This window comes from Pan paniscus, chromosome X (genome assembly GCF_029289425.2).
Source record: "Pan paniscus chromosome X, NHGRI_mPanPan1-v2.0_pri, whole genome shotgun sequence".
Classification (NCBI taxonomy): domain Eukaryota; kingdom Metazoa; phylum Chordata; class Mammalia; order Primates; family Hominidae; genus Pan; species Pan paniscus.
The window spans coordinates 99,521,111-99,531,994 of NC_073272.2; the positions used below are offsets into that span (position 1 = coordinate 99,521,111).

A 10,884-nucleotide genomic window follows, 5' to 3' on the forward strand; every position below is an offset into this window, starting at 1 on the left:
GTACATATACACCATGGAATACTATGCAGCCATAAATAAGAATGAGATCATACCCTTTGCAGGAGCACGGATGGAGCTCAAAGCCATTATTCTCTGCAGACTAACGCACGAACAGAAAGCCAACCACCACATGTTCTCACTTCTAAGTGGGAGCTGAAGAATGAGAAAACATGGACACAGGGAGGGGAACAACACACACTGGGGCTTGTGGAGGGGGGAGGGGGAAGAAGAGCATCAGGAAAAATAGCTAATACATGCTAAGCTTAATACCTAGGTGATGGGTTGATAAGTGCAGCAAACCGCCATGGCAAACGTTTACCTATGTAACAAACCTGCATGTCATGCACATGTATCCCAGAACTTAAAAAAAAATTAATTTTTAAAAAATATTGTAATGTGAGAACACAACACGGGAACCACTCAAAATACACCTTTCTATGCAAAATTTAGTTTGGATATATTTTAGCATTTTAAATAAGCATTTTGCAACCGAGACCAAATAACAATCATCTCTTCAGGTTTTCCACTATGTACCAACATCAGATCTATGTAGGAACAAATGTTATTCTTGTTTGTCTCCTTCATATCAAATGTCCTGAAGCCTTTGTGCTTCTCTGGAACAAGGCTAAGTTTTTGAAGGCACATTGCAGTATAAAAATCATCAATAGGTTAGAGATGGACCCAGTCAGTGATATGGTACAGCCTCAGAGCCAGGTGGCTGGACTAGAGGAATCCGCCCTCCCCCTTGCATAGGGTGAGTAGAGGACAGAGTAAACAACTTCTAGAATGTAGTATTTCAGCTTCTTATCCCCATGAGGTCCAGCATTGTGGATCACATCACCTATAAACAGATCTTTGGCTTTTTTTCTTGGATAAGCTATTCACGTAGTTCAGTATGTAATGGGTGTTCACAAAAACATCATCTTTGCCCTTGAAAACAAGCTACGTGTCTGGGCAGGAAGTACTTACCCAGCGAGAAACAACACTTCTTTCAGAGACAACTTGAAGGAAGTGTCTCTATAGCTCCGCATAAAACTATCTTGGGTGCTTCTCATTCTCAAATTTCAGCATATCAGAAAAGTCCGGGTGGTTGACCTCTGGGGGTATCTGACCCAGCAAGAAAACTTACATCACCCTTTGGTTTCCCACGTTGGTTTCTCTGACCCAGGAATCCGGAATCACTTGCCTTCTGGCAAAATGCGGAGTGAGGTACTTAATCACCAGAAATAAGAAGTGCTTCTTTGCACACTTATCTGGCTGATCTAAAAGCAGTGAATCATTGCAGCATCTCAAATACATCAGAAAGTCATCAAATCTGTCCAGGAAATTGTTAAAATCTGTAACCACTGACGTGACCCTCAAGTCAGGTTCACAGTAATTCAGATGGCTTATACTGGAAAACCCGTACACTTCCCCGTCTGGTTGGCCAACATACTCAGGATGGGATTGTACCACTTGTTCAGCTTTTCTTGTTCTCTGTTCCAGTGTGCCTCGAGAGGTGTAGCAATCTTCCAAAGCTTCTCTTTGGGTATTATTATTAACCCACCTTACATTTATTATTATTATTATTATTATTATTATTGGCTACTGCTTTTGGAGGCTTCCACAATCAAATAAATGAAGACATTTGCCATCATCAGGTTACCCAACAACTTTATTCTTCAACGTTCAACACTCATGTCTCATATCTTGTCCAAGAGTAGTTCCAGCTCGGTGGTGCGGGGGTGGGGGCACGGGGTGGGGGTGGGAAATCGCTGCCATACCCACTTTTCCCACGCCGCTCCACACCGCTCAGCCCTGAGAAGGCCACAGCTCAGCCTCTATGGGCGGTCGGGCGGTGGGGACAGCTCTAGTTCACCTCACCTTGCCTCCAGCACTCGCCACTACAGCCGATGTGCCTCAGTCCGGGTTCCGTCTTCAGCTCCTGGCACCGGTGCCACTGGCACCCTGGGGTACCTCGCCCGGCCCCCTTACTTTTTTTTTTTTTTTTTTACTTTTTGAAATAAAGTACTGGTTAACAACCCTACTAGGTACGTTGGTACATGGAATAGACATTCTCTTCGAGAATGGTAACAACAACAATAATTCTTAGAAGTGATAACTTTATGCCAGGAGACACAAAAATTCTCCCAAGAAAGGTCTCAATCAATAGCCTAATCTTCCATCCTAAAAGCCTAAGAAAAGAAAAAATCCAAAGCAAGCACAAGGAAGAAAATAATAAACATCAGCATGTAAATAAATGGAACAGAGACTAAAAATAGATAAAATCAATGAAAACAAAGTTTCTATTTTTGAAAAGCTCAACAAAATTTACAAACGTTTAGCTAGACTGACCAAGAAAAACAGAGAGAAGATTCAGATTACTAGAATCAGAAATAAAAGGGGACATAACTACCAACATTATGAAATAAAAAGCATTGGTTGGGCGCAGTGGCTCACGCCTGTAATCCCAGCACTTTGGGAGGCCAAGGCAGGTGGATCACTAGAGGTCAAGAGTTCGAGAACAGCCCGGCCAACATAGCAAAACCCCGTCTCTACCAAAAATACAAAAATTAGCTGGGCATGGTGGCACAGACCTGTAATCCCAGTTACTTGGGAGGCTGAGGCATGAGAATGGCTTGAACCCAGAAGTAGAAGTTGTAATGAGCTGAGATTGCACTACTGCCCTTCAGTCTGGGCAACAAAGCGAGACTCTGCCAAAAAAAAAAAAAAAAGAAAAGAAAAGAAAATACAATGTGCAATTGTATACCAACAAATCAATAAATTAGATAATTTATGTGAAATGGATACATTTTCCAGAAAGACACAAACATACGAAACTGACTCAAGAAGATATTTTTTTAAAAGTCCAAATAGAAATACAGCAAATAAAGAGATCAAATTAGTAATGAAACAACTACCAAAAAAAAAAAAAATCCCATGTCAATATTTCACTCATAATTTCTTCAAACATGTAAAAGATTACCACCAATGCTTCTCAAACTTCTCCAAAAAGGTAGAATAGGAGGAAACACTTTTCAATTCACTTTATCAGGCCAGTTTTACCCAGATACCAAGACCAGACAAACAGTACACACACACAAGCTAAAGACTAATATCCCTTATGAATATAGATGCAAAAATCCTCGACAAAATATTAGTAAACCAAACCCAACAACATATAAAAATAATTATACAAGATTATACAATATAACCAAGTGAAATTTATCCCAGGAATTGAAAGTTGATAACATTTGTAGACCAATCAATATAACATACTGTTTCAGTCTGTGCTGCTATAACAAAATACCACAGGCTGGGTAATTTATAAAAAACAAAAACATATATTTTTTCGTAGTTCTGAAGGCTGCAAGGTACAAAATCAAGGTGACAGCATTTAGTATCTGATGAGGACTGCTGTCTGGTTCCAAGATGGTGCCTTGTTGCTGCATCCTTCAGAGGAAATGAATACTGTATCTTCTCATGGCAGAAGGGAGGGAAGGGACTGAAGGGCAGGAGAGTGCCTCCATCAAACTTGAGCGTTTTATAAGGCTGCTAATCTTATTCATGAGGGCGGAGTCCTCATGACTTAATCACCTCCCATAAGCCACACTTATTAGTATTGCTGCATTGGGAATAGTTTCAACATGAATTTTGGAGGAGACACTATCTTTCAAACCAGAGTGTGCACCGTATTAATAGAATAAAAGGCAAAACCACACGATCATCTCACTAGATGGAGAAAAAGCATCTGACAAAATCCAATGCCTTTACATGAAAAAAAAAATTCAATGCACTAGGAATAGAAGAGGACATCCAGAACCTGTTACAAGGAATCTATGAAAGTCCCACAGCTAACATACTTAATGATTAAAGACTGGAAGCTTTTGCCCTAAGATAAAGTATAAGATAAGGCCATCAATGGATGAATGAGTAACGGAACTGTAGTATATGTACACAATGGAATACTATTCCACCATAAAAACAGGCAGGAAATCCTGCCATTTGCAACAACATAGAAGAACCTGAAAGACATTATGTTAACTGCAATAAACCAGGCAGAGAAAGACAAATATGACATGATCTTATTCATATGTGGAAACTAAAAGAGTTTATTTTATAGAACTTGAGAGTAGAATGGTGGTTACCAGAAAGGGGGATTTGGGGGAGGAGGTTGAAGTGATGTTGGTCAAAGGATTACAAATTGTATTTAGATAGGAGGAATAAGTTCAAGAGATTAATTGTGCTACATGGTAACAATAGTCAATACAGTATAACTCTCAGCATTGGAAAATGTTAAGAGAGTTAATGTTAAGTGTTCTCATCACAAAAATAACTTATGAAGTAATTTGAACATTATGTTCAAATTATCACAAAAATAACTTATGAAGTAATTATGAACATTAATTAACTAGATTTAGTCATTCAAGAATGTATATATTGCTCAAAACATCACTTGTGCATAATAAATACATGCATTTTTTCTGTCATTTAAAAGAGAAAAAAAAGAACAAGACAAGAATGTCCACTTTTACCACTGCTACTCAACATTGTACTGAAGGTTATAGCCAAGCAATTAGATAATACAATGAAATTAAAAGTATCCAAATTGGAAAAGAAGTACAACTATCTCTGTTTACAAATGACATGATCTTATATATGGAAAATCCTAAGAAATCCATTAAAAATATAAGCTAATAGGCAAGTTCAGCAAAGATTTTGTATACAAGATGAATATAAAAATTCAAATTTATATCTATGCAGTAACAATGAGCAATCTGAAAAGAAATTAAGAAACAATTATACTTGTGATAGCATCAGAACAATAAAATACTTAGGAATGAGCTTAACAAAACCAGAACAGGATTTGTTTGCTTACAACCATAAAACATCATTGTGTGGATGATGGAACAAATATATACAACAAAGTAGGGTGGAAAAGATCACAGTGCACAAAATAATACAAATGAGATAAAGAAGTTCCTTTAGTTTCCTATATGCCTGGGTCAGTCGCCACCTAGCCCTGCTCTATTCTATTTCTCATCCTTTCAATTTTCTATACTTCCATTCATACATCCACTTTTTTCATTCATGTAACAAATGTTTCTTGAATGCCCACTGTATACCAAACATTATTCTAAGCATCAGTTTTATATTGGCGAATAAAACAAAGGTCCTTACTCCTATGAAAATTACTTTCTAGTGGTAGGAGAGAGACAGAAAATGATAAGCATCATGTAAATTACACAGGTGGGAGAAAGTAATAAGTGCTAAGGAAAAAGAAGAAAAATTAAATGTGAAAGAAACTGGTAGTGTGGGGTAAGGGTCAGGTAGATGGGTTGGTGAGTTAGACGACATTCAAATAAAGACTTCAAGGAGGTGAAGAAGTTGGTCCTGGAGATATGGGTTGGGGTGGAGATGGAGAGGGCTTTCAGACAGATGCAACAGCCAGTACAAAGTCCTTAATGCAGGGATATGCCTAGAATATTCAAGGAGTATCAAGGATGAAAATGTGGGTGGAGTGAAATGACTTGAAATAAAGTAAAGAGAACAAATAGTAGGACATTAAGATAGAGACATAACATAAGGGTCGTAAAGATTGTGTAGGACCTTGTACTTATTGATATCACTTTGTTATAAACCCTAAGTGAAATGCAGATCCATTGGAGAATGTTGATCAAAGGAGTAATGCAATATAACTTAACTTTTTAAAGAATAACAATTCATACTGTGTTGAGAATAGACCGTGGGTCAAGAATGAAAGCAGAGAGATAAGTTAGATACTATGACAATAACACAAATGAGAAATTGTACCTTAGATTAGAGTTACAGCACTGGATATGGTGAGAAGTGGACAAATTTAAATCAGTGCTATTTGCTGATGGATTAGATGTAGGGTATGAAGGGACACTTCCAAACTCATTTTGTGAGGCCAGCACAACCATAGTACCAAACCACACAAAGATAAAACAAGATAAGAAAATTACAGATCAATAACCCTGATGAACATAGGTGCCAAAATCATCCACAAAACACTTGCAAATTAAAATCAATAGCACATTTAAATGATTATATACTATGACCAAGTGGGATTTATCCCTGGGAAGCCAGGATGGTTTAAAATTTGCAAACTAATAAATGTGATACACCACATTAACAGAATTAATAAAAAGCATATTATCCTCTCAATAGTTGCAGAAAAAGTATTTGAAAAAATTCAATACCCTTTGATGATAAAAATGCTCTACAATCTATTAGTAGATACAGGCACCTCAACATAATAAAGGTCGTATATGACAAGCCTACAGCTAACATCATACTCAATGTTAAAAAAAAAAAACCTGAAAGGTTTTCCTCTAAGATCAAGAACAAGACAAGCTAGAATAGGCAAATCTACAGACAGAAAGCAGATTAATTTTTGCCTGGGGCTGGGTAGGGGGATTGTAGGAAGATGGTGAGTGACTGCTAACGAGTACAGGGATTTTGGGGGGAGTGTGATAAAAATGTAAAATTGATTGTGATGATGGTTACAGAACTCTGTGAATATATTAAAAACCACTGTATTGTACATTTTAAATGGGTGAATTTTGTGGCAATCACTTCACACGTTATGATAACCAGTATCCCATTATCTAAAAAGAGAGAGAGAAAGGGAGAGGGAGAGGGGGAGAGAGAGAGAGAGAGAGAGAGAGAGAGAGATAGGTGAAAATGTGGAGAAATTCAAACTTTTTCACACTGTTGGTGGGAAAGCAAAATGCTACTGCCACTATACAAAACAGTATGTAGGTTCCTCAAAATATTAAAAATAGAATAATCAGATGATCCAACAATCCTACTTCTGAGTACATATCCAAAAGAACTGAAATGAAGATCTCAAACAGATATTTGCACTCCTGTGTTTATTGTAGCATTATTCACAATAGCCAAGATATGGAAAGAATCTAAATATTCATCAACAAATAAGTGAATAAAGAAAATATGGTAAAGACACACAGTGGAATACTATTCAGGCTTATAACAGAAGGAAGTTCTGCCATTTGCAACAACATAGATGAATCTGGAGGAGATTATGCTAAGAAAAATAAGCCAGTCAGAGAAGGGCATATACTGCATGGTTCCACTCATATGAGATATTTAAAATATTCAAACTCATAAAAGCAGAGTAGAATGGTAGATGTCAGGAGCTTATGGGGGAGACAAAATGAGATTTTGTTCAATGAGCATAAAGTTTCTGTTATGCTGAATGAGTAAGTCCTAGAGATCTGCTGTATAACATAGCACCTATAGAAAACAATAGAGTATTGCACACTTAAAATTTTATTGAGTGTAGATCTCATATTTAGTGTTCTTACCACACTCATACACACAAAGGACACTAGAAAACTTTTGGAGGGGATGGATACATTTATTATTTTGATTGTAGTAATGGTATCATTGGTGTATGCATATGTCCAAACTCCATGAGATTATATACATTAGACACATGCAGTTTTTCTGTATATCAACTATACTTCAATAAATCTGTTTTTAAAAAAGGAGGAATCAAAGTTGCCCTGCTATTTCTGGCCTGATAAGCTAGAAGGATGGATGTTCATGAAACTGTCTATTCTATTATTTTAATAAATCTCCCTTTTTTCTAAAATAAACCTTGCTTTTCTTTGCCTATGTCACATGTTACAAGGTGGACTATTTTAAGTTCCACCAATCTGGAAAATGAACAAGGGGGTGAAGACTCTTCTGTCTAAGAATTCCTTACATTTACCTCATTCCCAACAGATTCCTCGCTTCTCTAACCTCCTGAATAGAATGGAGTTGACATCAATTAGATAATTCGAGAGACTCGCCGTATCGACTAAGCAAAGAGTTTAAACGTGTTGGAGACCCGATTCCACCGAACCGAAGAGAATCACACATCTGTTTACATTGAGAAAGCCTCCTACTGCTAATGCTTCCTGAGACTTTTCCATCAGAGGACATGGACCAAGAAAAGCAGTGGAACATAAGCAGTGTCCAAAATGTGCTGTGTCCCTTAGGCATTTACCAGCCTGAGTGAAATAGAAATAGCAAAAGAAAAATGCTTCTACATTTCAGAAAATTGTATTTCATTCCAGTGTAAGGGCCAGAATATAGTCTGTTCCACCGCTTTATTTCAAAAGATCTAAATGATAAGACAGGAGTAGTTCTTTAATGTTTAACGAATATCCATGTTTCAAGTCTAAGCATAATAATGAGCTCTCTCCAAAATGCAAAATTTATGTAATCATAACTTCTTTGGAAAGCATAATTAAGAAAATTCAAGACATTATATTAGCAGCTCTTTCATAATAGGGGAAAAAGTAATATAAGGAAAAAAAGGCAGAAATTACTGAATTTTTTTTTAAAAAAAGGACAAATGTAGAGGGTTTTCAAAGCAATGTTAACAATATTGCCCTTTATTTAACATAATGCATTGCTATTTCAAAAGGCATTCATGATTGTGCTATTATCTGAAAGAAGAAGAAACTGAGGCTCCAAGAAGTTATATGACTCTCCTGCTTAAGGTCATTCAACTAGATAGCAAACAAAAAATGACAAGAATCTAAGCCCTAAAAATTGTGCTTACAGTTTTTTGCTATTATATCAATGTTACCTTTCAATTTTACAACTAAAACGAATGAGGAAAGCAGGTAGAAGAATAGAGCTTTATTTCTCCTTAATGGTATCAGAAGGAAATTATGTAGGTTTCAAGTTATTGTATGATTATACATAATAAAATTCATTTACCTGTGGAGTAATTTATGATTGACAACCAATTCATCAATTAACGAAAACAGAGGTAATATTCTAGCAAAGGAACATGGTTTCTAGAAAAATCAATAGGTTACTGTAGCATCTTACTGGGAACAGAGGTGCAGAAATATCTAAACTGCAGACACTTTGGAAAACAGTACAATGTTCACAGGCCTGAAATTGGTACGGTAGTTTTAACTATCAGAATCAATCTGCTCTGATGGCTCCTGCTAGTGATTGATAGTCACTGTAACTCTTCTCACAAAGTACCAGTTTGGGGAGATGTAAAACACAATGCCTGGCATTGATTTGGCAGGAAAGTATGCCTTTCTTTTGCTGAGCACAGCTATCTTAGGTACACTGCTGACACAAATAGCAATTGCAAAGTCATCATGATAATTTGCATGAGTGCTTATCTTTAGAGATGTTTTGAGAACATCAGTAGGTGGGAAGTGACTTCATTTACCCTACATGAGAACTAAGAGAAAGGTGCCCTTTAGGTATCTAAGATTTTCAAATATTGTGTAGATATAAGAGACAGATACCAAATAAATATTTGGATTTGGGGATTTAAATAAGTTCATGGAAAAAGGGAATTAAAAGGTAAAAATAGAAACTATAAATTATATTTTTCAACATAAGGTTCATGAAGTTCTAGATACTTTTGTAAGTGATAACGCCAGCCATTTAGTTCATCTCTAAAAGCTGAGGGTCCTGGGAATCTAACCATGTTAATGTGATCTTATTTACATTATTAACCGAAGAAATATGGGTGCCTTTTACAGATTTTTTTAATATTAGGAAACAAATGAAGTCAGAAGAAGACAAATTATGACTTTAAGGTGGATGCTTAATGACTTCCCATCAAAACTCTACCAAAATTGCCATTGTTGGATGAGAGAAATGAGCAGGAGCATTGTACTGGTGGAGAAGGACTCTCTGGTGAAGCTTTCCTGAGCGTTTTTCTGCTAAAGCTTTGAATAACTTTCTCAAAACACTCTCATAAAAAGCAGATGTTATTATTTGACCAGCCACAAAGTCAACAAGCAAAATGCTTTGACCATACCCAAAAACTGTTGCTACAACCTTTGCTCTTCACGGTCCACTTTTGATTTGAGTGAATCACTTCCACCTCTTGGTAGCCATTGCTTTAATTAGGCTTCATTGTCAGGATCATACTGGTAAAGCCATGTTTCATCTCCTGTTATAATTCTTTGAAGAAATGTTTCAGGATTTTGATTTTACTTGTTTAAAATTTCTATTTAAAGCTCTGCTTTTTTTTTTTTTTTTTTGAGACAGAGTCTTGCTCTGTCGCCCAGGCTGGAGTGCAGTGGCGGGATCTCGGCTCACTGCAAGCTCTGCCTCCCAGGTTCACGCCATTCTCCTGCCTCAGCCTCCCAAGTAGCTGGGACTACAGGCACCTGGCACCACGCCCGGCTAACTTTTGTTTTTTTGTATTTTCAGTACAGACGGGGTTTCACTGTGTTAGCCAGGATGGTCTCGATCTCCTGACCTTGTGATCCGCCCGCCTCGGCCTCCCAAAGTGCTGGGATTACAGGCGTGAGCCACCGCGCCCGGCTGAAGCCCTGCTCTTCTCCTCAGCTATGCTGGGTGCAACAATTTTGGCACCCATCAAGTGGAAGGTTTGCTCAACTTTAATTTTTCACTCAGAATTGTGTGAGCTGAATCATGTGAGATGTCTGTGGTACTGGCTATTGTTTCTGCTATTAATTTTTGATTCTCTTCAATTAGGGCATGAGGAAGATGAGTGTTTTCCTCACAAAATTTGTAAAGTTGGATGGCCAATTTATGTGGATGGTCTGCTGCTGCAGGCTTCATGTTCAACATTACATTGTCCCTTCCTAATATGAGTTATCTATTTGTAAACTGCTGATTTCTTTGGGGGATTGTCTCCATAAACTTTTCATAAAGCATCAATAATTTTACCATTCTTCCACCCAAGTTTCACCGTAAATTTCATGTTTGTTCTTGCTTCAATTTTAGTAGAGTTCATGTTACTCTAATACGGTCTCTTTTCAAATTGCATTATCCTTCTTAATGCCTCAAACTAGGTACTATTCAAAAATATTCTAACTAGTTAGTACAAGTTAATTTTGGTGCATAAATATTTTAAAA

At 37.1% G+C, this 10,884-nt stretch overlaps 1 pseudogene; it reads right to left on the bottom strand.

Moving 5' to 3' along the window:
* Positions 1 to 462: 462 nt before the first annotated feature.
* Positions 463 to 1,679, bottom strand: LOC100983937 (N-acetyllactosaminide beta-1,3-N-acetylglucosaminyltransferase 2-like; annotated as a pseudogene).
* Positions 1,680 to 10,884: the final 9,205 nt, after the last annotated feature.